This window comes from Mesoplodon mirus, assembly GCF_964341445.2.
Source record: "Mesoplodon mirus genome assembly, chromosome: 6".
Lineage (NCBI taxonomy): Eukaryota > Metazoa > Chordata > Mammalia > Artiodactyla > Ziphiidae > Mesoplodon > Mesoplodon mirus.
This window is the reverse complement of record NC_138982.1, coordinates 83022319-83027915: the sequence shown is the minus strand read 5'-3', so window position 1 is coordinate 83027915 and position 5597 is coordinate 83022319. Positions and strand designations below refer to the sequence as shown.

The window sequence follows — 5597 nt, the reverse complement described above, 5'->3', positions numbered from 1 at the left end:
GGTACAACAGTTTCTTAACTCTACACATGAACTAATTTTCTTTAGAAGAATGATGTTATGTCTCATTACACCATGATTCTAGCTAACAGTTTTTCAAAATTTTGAGAAAAATCTTGAAAAAGGATTCAAATATCATCCAAAACTTTGAAATTTAACATTATCAAAGGGCATGCTTCCACATTCTTACAGAGACCACTGGAGAGACAACAATTCAAAAGCTAGGAAATGGTCTCAAAAGCAATTTTTCACACAATCTTTCCTCCACAGGAAGGTATTGTTCTTACCTAATCGAGTCTACTCACAAAATGGCCTCTGTACCTGCTCTGGTGTCTTCTGCCATATCACTGCATATTTATGCATGACTGAGGTAAGGGTTTCCTGAACACTGTTATTTCGATAACCTAAAGCTCTTCTGTTACCTCTGGGCTCTCAATGTCTCCTATTTATACAGTCAAGCCCACGGCAAATAGAAGCTCAGTATCGGCTGGTCTCTGCATAACGCCCACGTCTTCCACTGCCTCCTGGACCATAGTTTCCTCCACCGTATGATCCTCCCACGTTCCTGCTATAGCACTCAGTTTTCCACTCTTCAGTAAATCGTACTTAGAAGGTTTCTGCTTATAATTTCCCAAATCATTGTAATTACGACTTCCATAATTTCTTCATCCATGGCTGTCAAAACCACCTCTGGAGGCCCCATCCAGGTCGCCATGTCGAGATCCTCTACCACCGTATCCTTCTCATCCTCCTCCATAACCAGGGTTAACCCCCAAATTGCCACCTCCAGATCCTCCTCCACACCCATGATAGCCATCCCCAAATGTATGTCCTCTTCCATATCCATCAGCTCCTCCTCCAAGTTTCCTTCCTCGTCCTGGTCCTGCTCCAACATTTCCACCACCACCAGGAGAGTTTCCAAAACTGACGTTGCCTCCTCTTCCACCTCTAGAACTTTGGACTCCCTGCGTTTTAGGTCGAGACAAGGCCTTTCTTACTTCTGCATGATGACCATTGATGCTATGGTCTTTCTGCAACACAAGCTTTTCCACGGGATCATGGTCATTAAAAGTAACAAATCCAAAGCCTCTTTTCTTTCCAGACTCCCTATCAGTAATTATCTCAATGGCATTGATTTTTCAATATTTCTCAAAGTAATCTCTAAGATGATGCTCTTCAGTATCTTCTTCAATTCCACCAACAAACAGCCTCTTCACGGTGACAAGAGCCCCCAATTTTCCATAGTCCTCTCTTGGGACAGCACGTTTGGGTGCAACCGTTTTCCCATCAATGGAATGAGGTCTGGCAGCCATGGCAACATCCACCTCAGCCATGGATGAGAACGTGACAAAACCAAATCTTCCTGGTTTTTGGCTGGCAGGATGCCTTATTAACACACAGTCTGTAAGGTTTCCCCGTTGCTTGTAGTAGTTCCTCAGACTTTCTTCCATGGATTCAGAGCTTAAACCACCAATAAAGAGTTTACAGAATTTTCCTTTTCTTTCTTATTCCTCTCAAAGGAACAGATGTTGAAGTTTTCTTTATCGCAGGCTTACTCGCTTGAGCCATTTTCCCGAAGCTGAGGGGGATGAGGGAGATCTCCAAAGACTAACATGAACCGGAGGGTCCCGCCCCATGGTGAGAACCGAACCTCTGTTGCTCCAGCAACAACACCTGTAGGAGCACCTCCACCAGGGACCTGGTGATGCTGCTACTGCTCTGGAGCCACTGTTGCCCTTGAACCAATCTTGAGCAACTTTCAGTTTTTCTGCAAAGCGTCATTTTGAACCGAGTGACCTTTCCTGATCCAGTTATCAAACTTCTTATTACATTTCCTCTACATTGATTTTTTTCAGAACTTTTAATTTTCTCTGCATTGTTATCTATCTATCTATCTATTTATTTATTTATTTATGGCTATGTTGGGTCTTCGTTTCTGTGCGTGGGCTTTCTCCAGTTGAGGTGAGCGGGGGCCACTCTTCATCGTGGTGCATGGGCCTCTCCCATTGCGGAGCACAGGCTCCAGATGCGCAGGCTCAGTAGTTGTGGCTCACGGGCCCAGCCGCTCCACAGCATGTGGGATCCTCACGGACCAGGGCACGAACCCATGTCCCCTGCACTGGCAGGTGGATTCTTAACCACTGCACCACCAGGGAAGCCCCTGTTATCTATTTTTGATACAGTTTTCCTCAATAAATTGGATATTCAATGAAGAGATCACTAATGTGGACTTTAAAGTTTTATACCAAAATACTTACCTATTGCTTTGCCCTTACAATAAGTTCAGATATCTTTTTTGAAAGAAACTATTCAGACTACAAAAAGGATTTTTCTTTTTTGTTGTTTTGTTTTTGTTTGTGTTTTTATACAGCAGGTTCTTATTAGTCATCAATTTTATACACATCAGTGTATACATGTCAATCCCAATCACCCAATTCAGCACACCACCATCCCCACCCCCCACCCCCGTGGTTTTCCCCCTTTGGTGTCCATACGTTTGTTCTCTACATCTGGATCTCAACTTCTGCCCTGCAAACCAGCTCATCTGTAACTTTTTAAAAAATAACTTTTTGGATTTAATATTATTTTAAAATTTTTATTATTTCTGCCTCATTAATTTTTCTTTTTATTTTAATAAGTCTTTCCTTAATTTTTATTTTTTAAGATTTTATACACTTTTGGAGTTTTGAGTTGGGAAATTAAGAAACTTATTTTTAATTATACATTTCAACTGATATAGATATTTAAGTTTCCTATGAAAAACGCTGTAAGAAATAGATTCTGATATGTAAGGATTACATTATTTTATTAAAATTTGCATTTATGGTTTTCACTTTCCTTTTTGTCTAGAAATGTTGAAAAAAGTGGTTTTCTTTTTATTTCTTTATAATTTGCAATGGGAAGAGCATTTTTCCCCAGCATTTTATTATACATTATTGAATGTACAGAAGAGTTGAAAGGATTATACAGTACACATCCATTTATCCACCACTGAGATTTTATTATTCTCAACATTTTGCTAGATAAGCTTTATCACATACCTGTTCATTTATCTATCATCCAAAACTTTAATTTATCAATTGATCTGTTTATCAATTTATCTATTCATCTATAAGTTCATCTCACTTTTTGAAGTGTTTCAAGTAAGTTTCAGACATTAGGATACATGAGCATTAAACAGTTGAGCATTTATATCATTAACTAGAATTCAGTATTTGTTTAGAGTTATTATTGCTTTATTTTAGGTAATTTAACCTATAGTGAAATATACAAGCCATTAATGAGTTTTGACGAACGTTTAGATCTGTTATCCAAACACCTGTCAAGCTATAAGGCATTTCTGTCACCCCAGAAAATTCCCTCATACCTCTTCACAGTCAGTTTCTATTTCCAACACTTCAGAGAAAAACTCTGTGTTTATTTTTTTTACCATATATTAATTTTTGACTTATAGAACTTTACTTTTAAAATGCTGCTTTTATTTTTTCACCATATATTAACTTCTGCCCATTACAGAACTTTACTTAAATGGACTAATTAATACAGTACATACTCTAATGTGTAAAGCTTCTTTCACTGAACATGATTTTTAAGGTTCATCAAAATCCTTGGCTGCATCAGTATTTATTTTTAAGTGGTGACCAGGTCTCCCACTGTATGAATATACCACAGTTTATCTATTCTCCTGATTATATATATTTGGATTATTTCCAAATTTTGGCTATTATGAAAGAAGCTTTGAACATTTTTGTGGACATGTTTTTACTTCTTTTGGACAAATACCCAGGAGTACAATTGTTGGGTCATAGGGTAGCTATGTACCTCACTTTATAAGAAATTTCCATGACACAGAAGATTTTATAAAATAAAATAGAGACAAATTAGATGTTATCAACATTTTAAATGTTTGTTTTCAAATGTCACCATGAAGAAAACAAACAGGCAAGCCACAATCTAAGAAAAAAAATATTTTCAAAATATCTGAGAACAGGTTTCCAAGAGATATATCTATCTACTAATATGTCTATATGTATCTAACACATCTATGTACATAGATATATCTATAAATGTATATTGATATATTTATGTATATAGATACTTATATAACTAATGTGTCTAATATCTAATATATATTACAGCTTTACACATATATGTGATAGATATATTAAAACAATAAAAATACACACAATGCAATAAAGATGGCAAATATTTGAACAGGCATTTCAAAATAGAACTATGTGAATGAAAAATAAGTATGTGAAGAAATGTTCAAATCATTAGTCATCAGCAAAATGGAAATTAAAATCCTAATTATGGGGACTTCTGATTTCTAGTTCTGCATGTAAGGGAACTTGGAAGTCAACACTCCATCCTAACAAGTAAAAAGTTGAACATGATTCTTCTTGGATCCATGAAATAGGGGAGAACACAGGGCAAACCACTGCTCCCAAGATTAGAGAAACAAAGAGCTGAATACAAGGAGTTGTTGATTACCAGATTACTGGAGCAGAGACCTACAAGGAGAAACTGCCTCTGGAAGTAGTGCTGGGATAGAAAAAGCTGAACTATAATTGATAAATTGCTGGAGATAGAGTGAGGGCAATTGTGAGAGTTAAAAACATCAAGAGGAAACCAGTCATGGGAGACTCCCACAATATTGTGAGATGTACCTCCAGGTAAGGAGTCTGACCAAATTCTGACAGTATTAAATATCAGAGAAAACACCCTCCTGCTTCTGACAGGCAAAAAAAAAATCATTTTGAAATATGCCAGAGCACTCAGTTCTTCCTACCAAGCCTGCCCTCAGGGGAAAATTGTTTAGTGAACCTAATACTAGCTAAAAAGATGTGTATTAAGACACATATAAGAAACTTGGAAGTTGTTACTCTCCCCTAATAACAAATGAAAAGCTGAAGAAACTGAAAAATCAACAACTCTCCTTGAATTCTCAAGAGAGGGGAGGACACAGGACAAACTGCTATTCTTAAGACTGGAGAGATAGATCAATACAGGGAGGCATGGCTTACTAGAGAATCACTAGCTGCAACCCCACAGGAGCCAGTGCCACGGTAGGAAAGCCTTGGCTGTAATCGATGAATCACTGGAGGCTCAGAGCAGACAGCTCTGAGAGTTAAAAACTTCAAGGCATCTAGTCTTGGGGGACTCACAATATTTTAAAATTTACCTCCAGGAGCTTGACTAGGTTCCTACAGTAAATATCAGCGAAAAATCCTCTCCTGCTTCCTGCAGGGGGAAGGGAAAAGGAACCATTTTGAAAGACTCCAGAGCACTCTGTTCTTCTTAACAAGGCCTGCCCTCAGAAGAAACTAGTTAAACTTGGCCTAACCTGCTGGGGAAGGGAAATACTCAACTCCAGCCCATTCTAGCCAACCTGTCCTACCTAAGGAGGGAGAAAAAAAACCCCTGAGAAACCCCTGTTAAGTTCACAGGCTAGAGGCATAGGCTCCCTAAAAGACTGATATCTAATCAAAGGGCTATAAAATGCCTTCCCTCCCCACAAACCTCACCATCATATTATTAGTGGCCTGTTTACAGGCAGCTCTTCTTACTCCTCTTACCTCTTGTCTGGCTATCAAGAA

General features: G+C 38.2%; 1 pseudogene across 1 annotated transcript; it reads right to left on the bottom strand.

Moving 5' to 3' along the window:
- Nucleotides 1-474: 474 nt before the first annotated feature.
- Nucleotides 475-1566, bottom strand: LOC309805994 (heterogeneous nuclear ribonucleoproteins A2/B1-like; annotated as a pseudogene). The gene is made up of 2 exons: nucleotides 782-1566; nucleotides 475-661 (listed from the first exon to the last, which is right to left on the bottom strand). The product of its transcript is annotated as a heterogeneous nuclear ribonucleoproteins A2/B1-like (transcript).
- Between the last annotated feature and the right edge of the window lie 4031 nt (nucleotides 1567-5597).